Source organism: Heterodontus francisci, chromosome 13 (genome assembly GCF_036365525.1).
Source record: "Heterodontus francisci isolate sHetFra1 chromosome 13, sHetFra1.hap1, whole genome shotgun sequence".
In the NCBI taxonomy this organism is placed as follows: Eukaryota; Metazoa; Chordata; class Chondrichthyes; order Heterodontiformes; family Heterodontidae; genus Heterodontus; species Heterodontus francisci.
In genome coordinates, this window is record NC_090383.1 from 13991843 (window position 1) to 13999461 (window position 7619).

General features: G+C 43.9%; 1 pseudogene; it reads right to left on the minus strand.

Moving 5' to 3' along the window:
• Window positions 1-6947: 6947 nt before the first annotated feature.
• LOC137376815 (U2 spliceosomal RNA) lies at window positions 6948-7084 on the minus strand (annotated as a pseudogene).
• Between the last annotated feature and the right edge of the window lie 535 nt (window positions 7085-7619).

The window sequence follows — 7619 nt, forward strand, 5'->3', positions numbered from 1 at the left end:
CTAACGAGTGACTCTTGGCCCTCACTCCCGCCTGAGGACGAGTTCGGGACCCGGAAGCACTCCCGACTTCTGCTTCCCAACCCCATAGAGAAAATCTATCCCAAAGTGTGCAAAGCCAGTCTCCCTTGGTCATTGCCAGATATAGATAGTGGCACCATATTGAGGGCAGGCATTCCAGATCTGGTGCCTGCAGATCTCTCTTTTGCTTCTTTTGTCTTTTACCACTCAAGCCAGGAAATATATTGGGTTACAGCAAAACCAATCCTTGTCATTAATTTACCTTGGCTTGCCCAGCGCCATCACATCAGAAGGATATTGAGGCACTGGAGAGGGTGCAGAAAAGAATTGCAAAGATGATGCCAGAAATGTAAGGTTACACCTGTCAGGAAAAGAATGAACAGGCTGGGTCTCTTTTCTCTTGAACAGAGAAGGCTGAGGGGTGACCTAATAGAGGTCTTCAAAATTATGAAAGGTTTTGATAGAGTAGACACAGAGAGAATGTTTCCACTTGTGGGGAAGAGCAAAACTAGAGGTTATCAATATAAGAAATCAAATAGAGAATTTAGAAGAGACTTTCTTTATCTAGAGAGTGTTGAGAATATGCAAGTCACTGCCACAAGGAGTGTTTGAGGTGGCACAGTGGCTCAGTGGTTAGCACCGCAGCCTCACAGCTCCAGCGACCCGGGTTCAATTCTGGGTACTGCCTGTGTGGAGTTTGCAAGTTCTCCCTGTGTCTGCGTGGGTTTCCTCCGGGTGCTCCGGTTTCCTCCCACAGCCAAAAGACTTGCAGGTTGATAGGTAAATTGGCCATTATAAATTGCCCCTAGTATAGGTAGGTGATAGGGGAATATAGGGACAGGTGAGGATGATGTAGGATTAGTATAAATGGGTGGTTAATGGTCGGCACAGACTCGGTGGGCCGAAGGGCCTGTTTCAGTGCTGTATCTCTAAATCAAATCAAATCAAATACAGATGCATTTAAGGGGAGGCTAGATAAGCATATGAGGGAGAAGGGAATAGAGGGTTATGCTGATTGAGTTAATGAAGAAGGAGGAGGCTCGAGTGGAGAATAAACATCAGCATGGACTGCTTGGGCCGAATGGCCTATTTCTATACTGTTTATCCTATGGTATGTAGCTGCCACAGGCCTCGATAACTTACCTAACACTCCCTGATCAGCTATAACATTTGTATTATGAAAGATACTTTCTCTTGTCCCTTGTTCTTTTGACTATTTCGACAATTTAGATTCTGCGCAAAAATTATTAACAGTAATAATGAAAAAAATCCACCAAAACGTATCTTTAAGAGAAAAAACAGAAAAATATCAAAATATGAACAGGAAACAATATTATGAAACTGTAAACTGGAAAGTCTGAGAAGTCGCTGGTCCATTGAGAGCTCTATCACACGTCGAGCTTTCCTTCACTCATCTCCATTTGGACAAAACCAGCACAGAGTATAATCTCATTCTAAATAGGCAGCAATTTGTGCTGTGCTCAATGTAAATGTATTATAATATTCAAATAAAAGTCAGATGTTTTTAAGGACAGAAAATTGCATGTAGTGCAGAAGTGGCAGAGATCTGGTAACAAAGAAGGTTGTCTGATTTCTCGGCCTGCGGTCACTGGTTCCAGTCCGATGCCATGGGCCAGAGCGACTGGGGAGAAAAAAATCAGCCCTCGAGTTCCCATGCTCACCCAAGCAATTGTGGGGAGGTGCCAAATGGAAGCACCATGCAGAGAGAGGCGTTGCAGAGGCAGAGAGCTTGGGCTAAGATTACCTGCTCCTCTGTTCTCATGAGCAGGGTTGAATTAGAGCAGGAAACATAGGAAGAAAATGAATAAATAACCAACCAAAAGTAAAATTCCTCAGGTTTAAACTCACACTTTTTTTTCCCTTGATGTGAATAAGTAAGGAAATTACAATTCACGTCTTTAAAGCTGAAGACTGTCGTACGGCAAGATATATGTTTTGACAAACAGGAGTGTTTCAGGAGGGCAGCCAAATTGCTTTCCACATGATCTCCTGTACCTTCTTTAGCTGAAATACCTTTTGTGCTCATTTTTCTACGTGAGGTTTCTGTGGTTTTAATGTCAGAACGAGACCACCCTGGGCAAGTGCACGTTGACAAAAGTAGTGGGTCATCAATCATTGCACAAGTCCTTTCCATGCTAACAGAATTCCTTTCACCGTGCATGCGTGCACTTCCCTATCGCTGAGGAAGTATAAAAGAAATGTCTCAAAAACATTCATACAGAGACAAAGAATGCTTTATGGATCAGTTCTGTCAAAATGTTTTCTACAAGAAGCAAACAAGTTTTAACAGTATTTTAGACCTCTGCACTAATCATGAGAGTGTAAAACCCAACTCTATAAAGGAGATATATGCATCCTGCTCACTATGAGCTTGGAACGCCACCATAACTGTAATTGCCTATCACTTTCAGTTACGCTGTATGCCATTTGTCATTGTAGCAATTAACCACAACTGATATGGTAGTTTCAAATGAAATCGCTTAGCCATCCTTGTAGTAAATGGACAGAACAATTTATGCTAACATTTGGCTAACCTGTGTGAAGACGCCATCAGTATTATTTATTTATCCAGTCCAAGATGGTTCTACTATCTGTGCCACAGATGATTAAGAAAAAAGATTTTTGGGGGCTAAAAGATTAAGACACTCAAATTAAAACAATGTTTGATCATAAAGGGTTTTTAGCTCTGTGGAAAAAAAAATGTTTGGTCAACTTTTTCGGTTTATGTGCAAACACATGACATAAAACATCATCGCATCATTTGTGATGGCAAAGCCCATGTGGCTTTTCATTCCCCAAAGAAAATACATGATTTATTAAATACTTTCATACAGACAGTGTGGTACATTTTCAACTCACTGTCTGTTAAAGAACCGCTCTCCGTTTCTCAATGGAAATGAAAATCTGCTTGTTTCTATAACAGATGCTTGATCCAGAGCTGCCAATTTCACCCCTGGCCAGTAAGTTGAAAATCTATCCCAATGTTCATTTTAAATAATTTCTGGTCAGTATTAAACGTCATGTTAAGCATATGCTCCCATACAGGTCCTGGGGCATGAGGGTCAGAAACAAAGGGCTGAATTTTCAAACCCCGTTGAGGTCAGGCACAGAGGCGGATGGCGGCCTGAAAATTATGAGGTGGGTGGCATATCGGTTTCCCAACCCTGTTCCCAGCAGTGGCCATTTTAGCCATGGTGGTTTAGGGGCCCTGAAAGGCTGCCTGCCCCCATGAAGAAAGCAGGTAATTAGGTTCATTAAGAGCCTTGTTAACCTGGGATTGAGGAGGCCAACTAGGATTTTTCTGGACGGTCTCCAGTTTCTTGATGTGATGGGGGCCAGGCTATCCTCCAGGAGGCAGGCACCCAGCAGCAGGCTAGGATGTTAGCACTCCAAGTAGGCCGACAGGGTCTCCCTGGTTGGCTGGGTGGAGGTGCAGCCAAAGGCCTCCCTATAGAGGGTTTGTGTTCCCACCCTATCCCACACAGTGGCAGCCTGGCTGCTTTCGATATTTTTCATTTAATTTTTTTTTAATGCGGCTGAGAGGGCATCTTCTTGTTGAAGTACCCTCTCAGTTACTTACCTTTTACTGCAGCCAGGTGCTCCTCTGAAGCTGGAAGGCCATTGATTGGTCCTCCAGCTTCAAAACCCCACTCACTGCCTTTAATTGGACAGGGAACCTGTGTCCATGCCAATTATGGGAGTGTCCCAGTCAAAAATCCTCCCGGGGGGCGGGTTCGAGACCCGGAAACAATCCCTACTCCTGTTTCCCGCCCCCGAGGCGAAAACTCAGCCCAAAATGTGCACTTCAATCTCATTGTCACAATGACTACAACTAAATCCTAGGTTGGTCCCTGGCATATGTTTCACGGTTGGAATAAATGATTTAAAGCTGACACCTTGTTTAATGTTTTAAATAAATGACAGAGAAACACACCCTTATCGCAGGTAATGGCTTTGCCAATTGTTAACATTGTTAACAAATTCTATATGAGTCAAGCACAGTATCAGCTCTCGGAGTTAGTTGCTTGGTGAGTCTTGGCTACTGTTAAACATCCACATATAATCTTCCAACAATCCGAATAAACTGGGTGGAATTCCTCATTGTGATACGGAAGGCACTTTTTATTATCTTGTAAAATAGTCATGCCATTTTCTATTCTATTGTCAAAGTAGGAGTGTAATTTCTAACCTTACAGTCAAGCAAAATGTGATCATAGTGATTAATGTTTGACCTTCACGTTTATTGTAAACTTTAATCCCGTTGTCATATCAATGTGCTTATTAATTTGTGGTCAGTTTAATAAAAACAGGTTCAGTGAACCATTTTAGAGAGGAGTCAGTGTTAAGTCTTCCTACAAACGATATTCAGCACAGAAACTGGCCATTCAGCCCAGCCAGTCCAGCAACAGTGAAGGAACAGCGATATAATTCCAAGTCAGGATGGTGTATAACGTGAAGGGGGACATGCAAGTGGTAGTGTTCCCAAACATTTGCTGCCCTTGTCCTTCTAGTTGGTAGAGGTCGTGGGTTTGGAAGGTGCTGTCTAAGGAGCCTTGGTGCGTTGCTGCAGTGCACCTTATAGATGGTACACACTGCTGCCACGGTGCATCGGTGGTGGAGGGAGTGAATGTTTGTGGATGGGGTGCCAATCAAGTGGTCTGCTTTGTCCTGGAATGGTGTCAAGCTTCTTGAGTGTTGTTGGAGCTGCACCCATTGAGGCAAGTGGAGAGTATTCCATCACACTCCTGACTTGTGCCTTGTAGATGGTGGACAGGCTTTGGGGAGTCAGGAAGCGAGTTACTTGCCTCACGATTCCTAGCCTCTGACCTGCTCTTGTAGCCCTGGTATTTATATGGCTGTTCCAGTTCAGTTTCTGGTCAATGGTGACCCCCAGGATATTGATAGTGGGGGATTCAGTGATGGTAATGCCATTGAATGTCAAGGGGAGATAGTTAGACTCTCTCTTGTTGGAGATGGTCATTGCCTGGTACTTGTGTGGCGCAAATGTTACTTGCCACTTATCAACCCAAGCCTGGATATTGTCCAGGTCTTGCTGCATTTCGACACGGACTGCTTCAGTATCTGAGGAGTCGCGAATGGTGCTGAACGCTGTGCAATTATCAGCGAACATCCCTACTTCTGACCTTATGATTGAAGGACAGTCATTGATGAAACAGCTGAAGATGGCTGGGCCTAGGACACTACCCTGAGGAATTCCTGCAGTGGTGTCCTGGAGCTGAGATGATTGATCTCCAACAACCACAACCATCTTCCTTTGCGCTAGGTATGACTCCAACCAGTGGAGAGCTTTCCCCCGATTCCCATTGACTCCAGTTTTCCTAAGGCTTCTTGATGCCATACTCAGTCAAATACTGCCTTGATGTCAAGGGCAGTCACTCTCAACTCATCATCACCTCAAGAGTATCTTGCCCTTTTTCCTTTTTCTGAGGCTGTTGTGAACATGCTACCTCCTCAGCAGCATCTGGTAGAAATGGCCATAATTCCTCATGTGTAAAGTTTGACAATGAGTGCCAGAAGGCTATCTGACTCTGGAGAGCATCCCAGTTAAGCCTGATTTTGTCCTCACCTGGTATCTGCACGCACACACATCCAGTAGCAGTAGCTGCACTTCAATCAACATTGGGAACTCTACCTAGCTTTTTTCTTGTGACCTGTGAACAAACTGCCTTTATACAATGTTGGGGTTTAGCCCTCCAAAAAACAACAATCAGGACTTATATTTGTGATCACCAGCATTATGTGGCTGCCAAATACAGAAGTGGTGGTGATAAAAACGTCTGTCATGTCATGAAGCACACTCATGATAAAGGCATATTGTCAATATCACATACAAACAGCAGGACCAGTGCCAACCCCAGTTTTAACAACAAAATGTTTGTGTTCCCCCTTCCCCTGTGCACACACTTACGCAGACACACAAACACACTCAAACATACAGACGCAAACATACACATGAACAGGTCCACCATCTATGATGCACAAGTCAGGAATGTGATGGCATACTTTCCACTTGCCTGGGTGAGTGCAGCTCCAGCAACACTCAAGAAGCTCAACACCACCCAGGACAAAGCAACCCACTTGATTGGCACCAGCTTATACATTCATTCTCTCTACCACCGGCGCACAGTGTGGACCATCTACAAGCTACACTGTGACAACTCACCAAGGCTCCTTCAACAGCATCTACCAAACCCGTCACCTCCACCACCGAGAAGAACAAGGACAGCAGGCACATGGGAACACTACCACTTGCAAGTTCCCCCTTCAAGTTATAAACCATCCTGACTTGGAAATATATCGCTGTTCCTTCACTGTCAATGGGTCAAAGTCCTGGAACTCTCACTAACAGCACTGTGGGTCGACCTACACTAGATGGACTGCAGAAGTTCAAGAAAGCAGCTCAACACCACCTTCTCAAGGACCATTAGGGATGGGCAACAAATGCTGGCCTTGCCAGCAATGCTCACATCTTGTGAATGAATAAAAAAAGGTACATACACGCAATAAATGAATAAACAGATTACATACAACTACTTGCATTTATGTAACATGTATAACGTACATAACTGTTCCAAGGTGACTCACCAAAAATTTATTTATTTATTGATACAGCACTGAAACAGGCCCTTCGGCCCACCGAATCTGTGCCAACCAACAACCACCCATTTATACTAATCCTACATTAACCCCATATTGTTTACCACGTCCCCACCATTCTCCTACCACCTACCCACACTAGGGGCAATTTACAATGGCCAATTTACCTATCAACCTGCAAGTCTTTGGCTGTGGGAGGAAACCGGAGCACCCGGCGGAAACCCACACAAACACAGGGAGAACTTGCAAACTCTGCACACGCAGTACCCAGAACTGAACCCAGGTCACTGGAACGGTGAGGCTGCGGTGCTAACCACTGTGCCACTGTGCCGCCCAATATTTGGTCCTCAGATAGGGAATGTATCAGATATTAAACTGATAAGAACAGATACTACACTTGATCTTAGCCGAAAGGCAGAGAAGCGATGCCAAATTAGATGCCAAGCCAAAGTAAGAAATATTAGGAGGCTTGTACAAAAAGCTTGGTCAAAGAGTTAGGCTTTAAGGAAGATTTTGGAGGAGTAGAGAGAGGAGAAAAGGCAGAGGGGTTTAGGGACGGATTTCCAGGGTGAAGAGGCCTGGCAGCTGAAGGCATTTTAATATCTTACTATGATTTCAGTGAGATATTTCCTGAATTTGTGATCAATACAGGAGAATGGGAATCAGTGTTCCATAAAATACAACAAATGGAAGATATTATATGGAACACTAACAGAAAAGCTGAGCCGTACACAGAAACACCATCATTACTTCAAATAAACAGCCTTTTACATCAAGGCAGAATCACGAGAATCACTACACCAAACCAAGATCCTCACAATCACAATAGGTCATGGATAGCCATTAAATTTCAAGTAAAGGACTTGAATGTTTGATAGACAAAGGTTTGAAATTATTTTTAACACTCATAAAACACCTCACCTCCCACACTCAAAAAAGCAAAAGCAGGGATGCTGTGCTCC